This window comes from Phyllobates terribilis, unplaced genomic scaffold (genome assembly GCF_046119375.1).
Source record: "Phyllobates terribilis strain yellow unplaced genomic scaffold, ASM4611937v1 Scaffold_2__4_contigs__length_985480577, whole genome shotgun sequence".
Taxonomy (NCBI): domain Eukaryota; kingdom Metazoa; phylum Chordata; class Amphibia; order Anura; family Dendrobatidae; genus Phyllobates; species Phyllobates terribilis.
Genome location: NW_027362762.1, coordinates 198,885,575 through 198,898,357, shown reverse-complemented (window position 1 = coordinate 198,898,357; position 12,783 = coordinate 198,885,575). Strand labels below are relative to the sequence as shown.

The 12,783-nt window shown below is 42.5% G+C and overlaps 1 protein-coding gene across 1 annotated transcript in view; it reads right to left on the bottom strand.

Annotated features, from left to right (window-relative positions):
- The window catches only part of DDN (dendrin), a 48,945-nt gene extending 36,717 nt beyond the window's left edge, over positions 1-12,228 (bottom strand). The window contains exon 1 of the mRNA XM_073670243.1: positions 12,114-12,228. The gene's annotated coding sequence lies outside the window, so the exon portion shown is untranslated. The remainder of the gene's footprint in view (positions 1-12,113) is intronic.
- Positions 12,229-12,783: the final 555 nt, after the last annotated feature.

Sequence of the window (12,783 nt, the reverse complement as noted above, 5' to 3'; positions counted from 1 at the left end):
ATCCTGCTATTTAAATTGCCCTACTGTGTCCCCAATAAATTTTAAATACATTTCATTGGTGGCCAGTGGTTACCTAAAATAAATTAGTTTATACATTACCTGTCCCCGCCGATCGCCACCTAAAATAAAGTAAAAAATAAAAAAATACACCTATACTCACCTAGACACCTAATTCCCCAAAGCCATCGATCTCCTGTAATAAAATATAAAATAATAAACCACAACCTTATCCTTACCCCTCCGTGGTAGTCCACGAGTGTCCCACGATGATCTCCAGTTTAGAGCAGCCACATAGAATGTGACCGCTCTGAACCGCTGCCGCCGCTAGAATGACGGGGCCGTAAAGCAGCTCCGTCATTGCATAAGCGGGTTCACCGGAGTTCAGGCAGCGCTGCTCCAGTCAGCTCCTTTACGACCCTGCTGTACCGTGAGAAATTCCCACGGTACAGCAGTGCCGTAAAGGAGGTCTCCGGAGCTGCGCTGACTGAATGCACTCCGGTGACCTCAGTCAGGGCTCACGCTGCCGGGAGCGGACGTGTTCCCGGCAGCGTGAGCTTACAGCAGCCATGCACAGCTGTCACAATCTCCAGATGTGACAGCTGTGCATGGGAGATCAGCGCAGGAACGTGGACAAGTAACTATTTTTTTTAGTAAACTAAGAATTAAATAAAATGGTGTGTTTTATTTCAAATAAATTATTTTTTTCTGGGTGTAGTGTGTGTTTTTTCTTTTTAACACTTTGTAGGTTAGTATTGGGGGTGTCTTATAGACGCCCATCATTACTAACCTGGGCTTCATGGCAGCTGGCACTGACATGAACCCCAACCCTATTACCCCCTGCCACCGCACCAGGGCAGCGTGGAAGAGCGAGGCTAAGTGCCAGAATTGGCGCATCCTATGGATGCGCCATTTCTGGGGTGGCTGATGGCTGGTGTTTCTAGCCTGGGAGGGGGCCAATATTCATGGCACCCTTCCTGGGCTATTAATATCAGCCCCCAGCTGTCTGCCTAGCCTTTGCTAGCTATTAAAATAGGGGGGACCTGACGTCATTTTTTTGAGGGGGTCCCCCATTTTAATAGCTAGTAAAGGCTAGGTATTCAGCTGGGGGCTGATATTAGTAGCCTGGGAAGCTCCGTGGGTATTACCCCCTTTCCCAGGCTTCAAACATCTGCCCCAGCTGTCTGCTTAACCTCCGCTAGAGACTATAATTATGGGGGATCCCACGCCAATTTTTTTTTTAATAAATCCTTTATTTTAACACTAAATAACACTTGAGGGGTTAATAAAGATGCAGTCCCTAAATTATTATTTATTTTTTAATTAATTTTACCCAAAAATTTAGACGTGGGCTTTGCCATATTTTTGTATGCCAGCCAGGTACAGCATCCAGGAACGGGCTGCCCCCAACTCCCAGCTGCCTATTTGTACCTGGCCGGACACAACAATATTGGGAAGCCCTTTTTTTTTATTATTTCATGAATTTCATGAAATAAGTTTAAAAAAAAAAAATATGTGGGGCTTCGCCCTATTTTTGTGTCCAGCCAGGTACAACTAAGCAGCTGGGGGCTGGAATCCACAGCGCAGGGTGGCCCAAGCTTTGTGGGCCCCCCCTGCTGCGAACTGCAGTCCGCAGCCACCCCAGAAAATGGCGCGTTCATAGAAGCGCCATCTTCTGGCGCTGTATCCAGCTCATCCAGGGCCCTGGTGCGGTGGCTCACTGGGTAATAAAGGGGTTAGGGCCAACTTTGTATTATCCGCTGGCCCTAAGCCCGAAATTCATGGGGTCACGCCAATATTAGACATGACCTCCATGAATTTCTAGTAAAGTATTTAAAAAAAACACAACACCCAGAATAAAGTCCTTTCATTGAAATAAACACACAATTCTTTATTGTTCTAAATTAAACTCTACTTACCGTCACGCCCATTCCAGCTGAAGCCAACGATCTCCTGCAATAAAAGTAAAATAATAAATCAACATCATCCTTACCTTTCCATGGTTCCCAGGACAGCTTCAGCTCTGCTACATTCACATGACAGGCTGGATCGCAGCAGAAAGCTGCCATCCAGCCTGTCATCCCGCAGACACTGAGAAGCGCAGGCATGCTTGCGCTCCTCAGTGTCTGGCTGTGACGGCATTCCGATGAGCCGACAATGAACTCAGCTCACCTCATGCACGTCACTGACAGCGTGGGAGAATTCTCCTGCACATGCGGTGAGCGTGAGAGACTTGGCTCATCTGGATGCCATCACAGCCTGACACTGAGGAGCGCAAGCATGCCTGCGCTTCTCAGTGTCTGCGGGGTGACAGGCTGGATGGTAGCTTTCTGCTGCGATCCAGCCTGTCATCTCGATGTAGCAGAGCTGGAGCTGTCCTGGGAACCATCGAAAGGTAAGGATGATGTTGCTTTATTATTTTTCTTTTATTGCAGGAGATCGTTGGCTTCAGCTGGAATGGGCGTGATGGTAGGTATGGTTTAATTTAGAACAATAAAGAATTGTGTGTTTATTTCAATTAAAGGACTTTATTCTGGGTGTTGTGTTTTTTTTAAATACTTTACTAGAAATTCATGGCGGTCATGTCTAATATTGGCGTGACCCCATGAATTTCGGGCTTAGGGCCAGCTGATAATACCAAGCTGGCCCTAACTCCTTTATTACCCAGTGAGCCACTGCACCAGGGCCCTGGATGAGTTGGGTACAGCGCCAGAAGATGGCACTTCTATGAATGCGCCATTTTCCGGGGTGGCTGCGGACTGCAATTTGCCACGGGGGGGGGGGCCAGAAAGCTTGGGCCTCCCTGCTCTGCAGATTCCAGCCCCCAGCTGCCTAGTTGTACCTGGCTGGACACAAAAATAGGGCGAAGCCCCACGTATTTTTTTTTTAAATTATTTCATGAAATTCATGAAATAATTAAGAAAAACAGGGCTTCCCTATATTGTTGTGTCCAGCCAGGTACAAATAGGCAGCTGGTGGTTGGGGGCAGCCCGTTCCTGCCTGCTGTACCTGGCTGGACACAAATATAGGGCGAAGCCCCACGTCAATTTTTTTTTAATTATTTCAGGAAATTCATGAAATAATTAAAAAAAAATTGATGTGGGGCTTCGCACTATATTTGTGTCCAGCCAGGTACAGCAGGCAGGAACGGGCTGCCCCCAACCACCAGCTGCCTATTTGTACCTGGCCGGACACAACAATATAGGGAAGCCCTTTTTTTCTTAATTATTTCATGAATTTCATGAAATAATTAACAAAAAAAATATGTGGGACTTCGCCCTATTTTTGTGTCCAGCCAGGTACAACTAGGCAGCTGGGGGCTGGAATCCGCAGCGCAGGGAGTCCCAAGCTTTCTGGGCCCCCGCCGCTGCAAATTGCAGTCCGCAGCCACCCCGGAAAATGGCGCGTTCATAGAAGCGCCATCTTCTGGCGCTGTACCCAACTCATCCAGGGCCCTGGTGCGGTGGCTCACTGGGTAATAAAGGGATTAAGGCCAGCTTGGCATTATCAGCTGGCCCTAAGCCCGAAATTCATGGGGTCACGCCAATATTAGACATGACCGCCATGAATTTCTAGTAAAGTATTTAAAAAAAAACACAAACACCCAGAATAAAGTCCTTTAATTGAAATAAAGACACAATTCTTTATTGTTCTAAATTAAACCATACTTACCATCACGCCCATTCCAGCTGAAGCCAACGATCTCCTGCAATAAAAGAAAAATAATAAAGCAACTTCATCCTTACCTTTCGATGGATCCCAGGACAGCTCCAGCTTTGCTACATCGAGATGACAGGCTGGACCGCAGCAGAAAGCTGCCATTCAGCCTGTCATCCCGCGGACACTGAGAAGCACAGGCATACCTTGCGCTCCTCAGTGTTAGGCTGTGACGGCATCCCGATGAGCCGAGTCTCTCACGCTCACCGCATGCGCAGGAGAATTCTCCCACACTGTCAGTGACGTGCATGAGGTGAGCTGAGTTCATTGTCGGCTCATCTGGATGCCGTCACAGCCAGACACTGAGGAGCGCAAGCATGCCTGCGCTTCTCAGTGTCTGCGGGATGACAGGCTGGATTGCAGCGTTCTGCTGCGGTCCAGCCTGTCATCTCGATGCAGCAGAGCTGAAGCTGTCGTGGGAACTATGGAAAGGTAAGGATGATGTTGCTTTATTATTTTTCTTTTATTGCAGGAGATCGTTGGCTTCAGCTGGAATGGGCGTGATGGTAAGTATGGTTTAATTTAGAACAATAAAGAATTGTGTGTTTATTTCAATTAAAGAACTTTATTCTGGGTGTTTGTGTTTTTATTTTAACTTTGACTGTGGGGTTATTAATGGGGGTGTCTTATAGACGCGTCTCCATTACTAACCTGGGCTTGATGTCAGCTGGCATTATAAGCTGACATCAACGCCAACCCTATTACCCCACTGCCACCGCTACAGGGCAGTGGGAAGAGCGAGGCTAAGTGCCAGAATTGGCGCATCTTATGGATGCGCCATTTCTGGGGTGGCTGACGGCTGGTGTTTCTAGCCTGGGAGGGGGCCAATATTCATGGCACCCTTCCTGGGCTATTAATATCAGCCCCCAGCTGTCTGCCTAGCCTTTGCTAGCTATTAAAATAGGGGGGACCCCCAAGTCATTTTTTTTGGGGGGTCCCCCATTTTAATAGCTAGTAAAGGCTAGGTATTCAGCTGGGGGCTGATATTAGTAGCCTGGGAAGCTCCGTGGGTATTACCCTCTTCCCAGGCTTCAAACATCTGCAACAGCCGTCTGCTTAACCTCCGCTAGAGACTAAAATTTCAGGGAACCCCACGCCAATTTTATTTTTAATAAATCCTTTATTTTAACACTAAATGACAAGTACAGTAATCAACACTGTCACTGTACTTCTTATATATGTGACTGACATGTTTCTATCTATCTAATCTATGTGTGATGCTCTATCTTTCTGTTATAAATTGTCGGGTACCACTGCTGAATTGCCGGCCAGCTTTTTTAAAGAGACGGTGCATGAAAACACTAATATTTTTTTAAATAAATCCTTTACACTAAATGACAAGTACAGTAAGCAACACTATCACTGTACTTATTATATATGTGACTGACATGTTTCGATCTATCTAATCTATGTGTGAAGCTCTATTCTTTCTGTTCTAAATTGTCGGGTACCGGTGTATGCCGCTGCTGAATTGCCGGCTTTTCATGTTTCACTGTGAGCACTGTTCCCATCGATTTGGGCAACCACCTCCCCCAATATATTCTACATTATAGTTCGTTGTTTTCCTTCATGTAGAATTAACCTACAAGGAAAGAAAGAGTTTATTTTCATTCCGATATTTGTGTCCCATTGACTTGCATTGGTTTCCGGTATCGGAATCGGCGATATCCGATACTTTTTGGGTATCGGCCCGATCCAATATTTCCTGATATCGGAAGGTATCGCTCAACACTACTTATAACTTGTTTAGATAGATCGAACACACTTCCATGCACACAGAACGATTGTTAACACAATCGTTCTGTGCACGTGGACTGTCATTGTTCTCGGCAGCAGGTGACCAGTTTACACAGGATGATGTGCTTCCAAGAAACATGATTTTAAAAATCATTCCACCCAACAAACAATTCTTTTGTTCACTCATCAGGTGATTGGCAGCCTGTTTACACTATGTGATTATCGGGAAAAGGCCATTCCTAGGATAATCGCCCAGTGTAAATGCACCCTGCAAAATAAAAAAAACTGTTTATACTGTATCAGGAAATCAGACATTCCCTCCCTCTTCTTAAAGATCAGATAAGAGCAGTTCTCTGGTTGTAAGGGTATAATTGGATGGCGCTGATAAGTTTTTACAGCAACTAGTGTTAAATCAAAATAAATACGTGCCAATTTGCTGAAAATGGTGCAAAAAAACATAACCCCAGAAAGTCTGTCCGAGGAAAAAAATAGCAGCTAAGTATCCCACTAGTCACTATGATGAAGCCTGGATATAGCATATTATAGTGTCCTGAGTTAATAAAAGTGACAAATGTGCATAAAGTGATGAAAGTGTATACAAAGAAACAAACCAGATAAGTATCCCACCAGTCTCTACGATAAAGACTAGTATGTGTATATATATATATATATATATATATATATATATATATATATATATATATACAGTACAGACCAAAAGTTTGGACACACCTTCTCATTTAAAGATTTTTCTGCATTTTCATGACTATGAAAATTGTACATTCACACTGAAGGCATCAAAACTATGAATTAACACATGTGGAATTATATACTTAACAAAAAAGTTTGAAACAACTGAAAATATGTCTTATATTCTAGGTTCTTCAAAGTAGCCACCTTTTGCTTTGATGACTGCTTTGCACACTCTTGGCATTCTCTTGATGAGCTTCAAGAGGTAGTCACCGGAAATGGTCTTCCAACAATCATGAAGGAGTTCCCAGAGATGCTTAGCACTGTGAGACGCTGTGTTTCCTCCTTTTTGATGCTCTTCCAGGCCTTCACTGCGGTGGTTTTCAGTTGCTGTTTGTTTGTGGGCCTTTCTGTCTGAAGTTTAGTCTTTAACAAGTGAAATGCATGCTCAATTGGGTTGAGACCAGGTGACTGACTTGGCCATTCAAGAATATTCCACTTCTTTGCTTTAATAAACTCCTGGGTTGCTTTGGCTTTATGTTTTGGGTCATTGTCCATCTGTAGTATGAAACGACTACCAATCAGTTTGGCTGCATTTGGCTGGATCTGAGCACACAGTATGGCTCTGAATACATCAGAATTCATTTGGCTGCTTCTGTCCTGTGTCACATCATCAATAAACACTAGTGACCCAGTGCCACTGGCAGCCATGCATGCCCAAGCCATTACACTGCCTCCGCCGTGTTTTACAGATGATGTGGTATGCTTTGGATCATGAGCTGTACCACGCCTTCGCCATACTTTTCTCTTTCCATCATTCTGGTAGAGGTTGATCTTGGTTTCATCTGTCCAAAGAATGTTCTTCCAGAAATGTGCTGGCTTTTTTTAGATGTTTTTTAGCAAAGTCTAGTCTAGCCTTTTTATTCTTGATGCTTATGAGTGGCTTGCACCGTGCAGTGAACCCTCTGTATTTACTTTCATGCAGTCTTCTCTTTATGGTAGATTTGGATATTTATACGCCTACCTCCTGGAAAGTGTTGTTCACTTGGTTGGCTGTTGTGAAGGGGTTTCTCTTCACCATGGAGATTATTCTGCGATCATCCACCACTGTTGTCTTCCGTGGGTGCCCAGGTCTTTTTGCATTGATGAGTTCACCAGTGCTTTCTTTCTTTCTTTCTCAGGATGTACCAAACTGTAGATTTTGCCACTCATAATATTGCAGCAATTTCTCGGATGGGTTTTTTCTGTTTTTGCAGCTTAAGGATGGCTTGTTTCACCTGCATGGAGAGCTCCTTTCACCGCATGTTTACTTCACAGCAAAACCCTCCAAATGCAAGCACCACACCTCAAATCAACTCCAGGCCTTTTATCTGCTTAATTGAGAATGACATAACAAAGGGACTGCCCACACCTGTCCATGAAATAGCCTTGGAGTCAATTGTCCAATTACTTTTGGTCCCTTTAAAAACAGGGTGGCACATGTTAAGGAGCTGAAACTCCTAAACCCTTCATCCAATTTTAATGTGGATACCCTCAAATGAAAGCTGAAAGTCTGAACTTCAACTACATCTGAATTGTTTTGTTAAAAATTCACTGTGGTAATGTCTAGAACCAAAATTACAAAATTAAAAAAACGTTGTCTCTGTCCAAATATATATGGACCTAACTGTATATATATATATATATATATATATATATATATATATATATATATATATATACACATAGATAGACTATCCAGGCCCTGCAACAACATGCCTATCCACTGATACCTGCCTAGTAGCAGAGGTTGGCACCCTAGTTAAAGCTGGCGATATGGCGCCTCCGCTCCACGGCAGCTCTCCCTGGCTTGTTGTTTCAGGACCTGGATAGTCATTATATATATATATATATATATATATATATATATATATATATATATATATATATATATATATATATATATATATATATATATATATATATACAGTGCCTACAAGTAGTATTCAACCCCCTGCAGATTTAGTTGGTTGACACATGCGGAATTAACTTGGCATTGTGACATCTGTACTGTAGATCAGCCTGGAAGTGGGAAATGCACTGCAGCAAATTTTGTTTTTGTTTTTTTTTAAAAACGTTAAAAGTTAATTCAGAGTGTCATTTATTATTCAACCCCTCAAACCACAAGAATTCTGTTTGGTCCCCCAAAAGTATTAAGAAGTAGTTCAGGCACCAAGAATAATGAGCTTCACATGTGTGGATTAAAGATCTCTTTTGCCAGCCTTTTCTGACTATTTAAGACCCTCCCCAAACTTGTGAACAGCACTCAGACATGGTCAACATGGGAAAGACAAAGGAGCATTCCAAGGCCATCAGAGACAAGATCGTGGAGGGTCACAAGGCTGGCAAGGGGTACAAAACCCTTTCCAAGGAGTTGGGCCTACCTGTCTCCACTGTTGGGAGCATCATCCGTAAGTGGAAGGCTCATGGAACTACTGTTAGCCTTCCACGGCCAGGACAGCCTTTGAAAGTGTCCTCCCGTGCCGAGGCCAGGCTTGTCCGAAGAGTCAAGGCTAACCCAAGGACAACAAGGAAGGAGCTCCGGGAAGATCTCATGGCAGTGGGGACATTGGTTTCAGTCAATACCATAAGTAACGTACTCCACCGCAATGGTCTCCGTTCCAGACGAGCCCGTAAGGTACCTTTACTTTCAAAGCGTCATGTCAAGGCTCGTCTACAGTTTGCTCATGATCACTTGGAGGACTCTGAGACAGACTGGTTCAAGGTTCTATGGTCTGATGAGACCAAGATCGAGATATTTGTTGCCAACCACACACGTGACGTTTGGAGACTGGATGGCACTGCATACGACCCCAAGAATACCATCCCTACAGTCAAGCATGGTAGTGGCAGCATCATGCTGTGGGGCTGTTTCTCTGCCAAGGGGCCTGGCCATCTGGTCCGCATCCATGGGAAGATGGATAGCACGGCCTACCTGGAGATTTTGGCCAAGAACCTCCGTTCCTCCATCAAGGATCTTAAGATGGGTCGTAATTTCATCTTCCAACAAGACAACGACCCAAAGCACACAGCCAAGAAAACCAAGGCCTGGTTCAAGAGGGAAAAAGTCAAGGTGTTGGAGTGGCCTAGTCAGTCTCCTGACCTTAACCCAATTGAAAACTTGTGGAAGGAGCTCAAGAATAAAGTCCACATGAGGCACCCAAAGAACCTAGATAACTTGGAGAAGATCTGCATGGAGGAGTGGGCCAAGATAACTCCACAGACCTGTGCCGGCCTGATCAGGTCTTATAAAAGACGATTATTAGCTGTAATTGCAAACAAGGGTTATTCCACAAAATATTAAACATAGGGGTTGTATAATAATTGACCCACACTTTTATGTTTAAAATTTAATAAAATTCAACTGAGCAACATAACTTTTTGGTTTGTAAGATTTATGCTTCTGTTCATAAATCCTACTCTCGTTTGCAGTTTGAAGGCTCTAACTTATTTGCATCTTATCAAACCAGCTAAATCTGCAGGGGGTTGAATACTACTTGTAGGCACTGTATATATATGATACTTATCTGGTTTGTTTTTATGTATACCCTTTCATCACTTTATGCACATTTGTCACTTTTATTAACTCAGGACACTAAAGTGGAGTTGGTCAGCAGGAGTGATAGAGGCATAATTCCAGGCCTGAACCTTGTTAATCACCCTATTTGGGTATTAGGTGGTCCATAAGTGTCCTGGGTATGTTCGCACCTTGGGTATTTGTCATGTCCGCTTTTAATTATCATTAATAAAATTTTGTTGCTTTTTGAGGATATGTTAGCTTTTTTTTCTCAAAATTGTTCAAATACATTATATATATTTTTTTAAACCAAACTTGTACTTGCTCTGTGCAATAAAACCTTGTGCAGCTTTTACGACGTGGTTCTCGGATGCCCTGCTACAACTGCGGCACTGTGTAAATATACGCCAAGACCATTAATGAGGACTTTGTATGAGCTCTTGAGTATTCCACATAGGGATAAGGAGCTGTGACTGGGAAATATAGGGGGCATGTGTCCGCACTGTATATGGAGGACATAACGCAGGTACTTTTGGTTGGGCATGTGTCTAGCACTATGTATGGGGCAAGCATGTGTCATTTGATATGCTCCATGTTGTTAGCATTGTTAAGAGGTTGGTCCAAAACTAAAATGTATTTTAATCCTAAATGTCTATTTAATGTCATAATCTAATCTCTTTTCTAATGCACTTTAATTAAAAAGTCCCTATTGTTCCCTAACTATTCTAACTGCTTTATTTATTTTTTCTACTACTTCGTGTTTGATGGTGCTTCGTTTGAGAATTCTAGTGCATGCAGTGACCGCAGCCTCTGCCCCTCCCTGAAACGAAGCGTCATCAGTGACGTCCGTTTCGGGGTGCTGGGCTAGTCCCTGCTGTACTGAGCTTGTGTCGGTTGTCAATTGCGACAGAGGCTCAGTAGGGTCTTGTCATTGTGCACTATTCTTCTCAGTGCACAGTGACAATGCACTTTCTCGCCGACTCTTGTGGAGGTGGCACTGGCCTCTGTTGCTCGTTCTCTCCTTACAATGTGCACTGACAGTGCACTCTCTTTCTGTCTCTGATGAGAAGTGACGAGCGGGCAAGAGAGTGCACTGTCAGTGCTCATTGTAAGGAGAACATTCACTGAGATTGTCAAACGATCGGTCACCACACAGGAAGTAGTAAAATAAATAAATAAAGCAGTTAGAGTAGTGATGGAACAATAGAGACTTTTTACTTAAAATATATTAGAAAAAAAAAAGATTAAATTAGGACACTAAATAGGTAGAGATTTAGGATTAAAATAAATGTTAGCTTTGGATCACCCGTTTAAGCGGGTTCCTAAAGCACATGGAAAGATACAATGCTCCACCAACTGATCTTCTTCCTCCCATCGTCTGGAGCACTAACCCGTTAGCATGTTCAATAACTGTTCCTTGCACCTTCATCAGTTGATTATTTGCACCTGACAACTCAATGCATTGACAAGGACTGGAGATAATTCTGATCATATCTGTTTAACCCCTTAGATGCCACATGAGTTTTAAAAGGTTAGACAGGGAAAGGACTCATCTGTGCGTCCACAAAGCTATTGTAGAGGTCGCTATAAGCCTCCATGTCTGTGAGCTTAGTAGTCCGTATGTATTGCAGTGTATTATTGAGGCAATCAAAGTCTTGCATGTTGAATTCTCTTGGTGGGACTAAAAAAAATGTTAAAAATAAACAACACATAATTGGTATAGCAACAACCCTAACAACAAATAGTAGAAAATTATAGATTTAATTATCCCACGCAATGAATACCATATAAAAAAGCAATGGCAGAAATGCAGTTATTTGTTCAAGCATCCGCCTCAAATAAAAACTAATACGAGAGTTTCACATGTATTGTTCTGATGAAGCTATCAAATCAAAGAATTGATAAAGGAAATTCACTCACCATTTAAAAAAAAACAAAAGTAGTAATATTAATTTTGTATAGCTGTGACCCTAATAGCCAGCAAAAATTACATCATGCTCTTACATCAACATAAAAATAGACTTAAAAAAATCATGGCTTTTTAAATGTGCAGATCCTGACAAAAATACTGAAGGTAAAAGTTGCCAAATCCTTACAAATTCTGTAAAGTGATTAACAGTTTGGGTACGTTTTTTTTATTATTATTAAATTGATTTTTACTCTATGCGGAGTTCTTTTTTCCTGATCCACTGCAATATATAGCATAACCTAGCACACAGATGACATTTCTTCTTTCTTTATATGGCTAGCTTCTTTTAATATTTGCAACAATGACAGCATTTTTAAATTCAGTATTAGAATGGCCGTTAATGCCGCCCATAAACTAAACAGGTGGATATACCGTGCACTTGAAAAAGTAAAATCATCCTGAAATATAATACATACGAGTTAAATATGGAAAGTAAAATGTACTTACTGCAAGACACCGAGGACTGGATGTAACAGCACAATTCCTACAGCTGGATTAAGAGAATATGCAAACTATAAGCTCAGCGCAGGCACCGCAGCACACGACAGTGCACACAAATATCAATGTCAGCATGCTTCCTCGAGTTATATCACTATTGGGGCTGCCTCCTCTGAACGAAGGAATCCCAATTATTGTCTGTAATATGTGGTAGGCAAACAAATAATGAAGTCTCATTAACGCCATACAAACTCCTCCATGTTCTCTAATGAGAGGGTGCACACGACAGCTGATCCAAAGAGGCACAAACATAAAGGCGTTTGCATCATCTTAATATTTCTTTTAGGCCTCATTCAAACGTCCGTGTTTGCTCACATATGCAAAAAAACAGTACGAATGTAATCAGTGTTTTAGATCCAAGTTTCATCAGTATTTGGTCAGTGTGTCAGTTTTTACCATCAGTGATTTTCATGTAAGGAAAAAATACATTACAAAGCTTCCTCTATTCATTAAAACGTTAATCATGGACAGCCCACAGATCGCTCGCTGATGCCATCCATGTGCTGTCCCTGATTTCCACAGACCCATAGACATGTATTGGTACTTTTCATCTGTGATGTTAAAAAACAGACAGGTCTCCGAAATTTTAGCATATACACACAGGGCCTGATTTATCAAG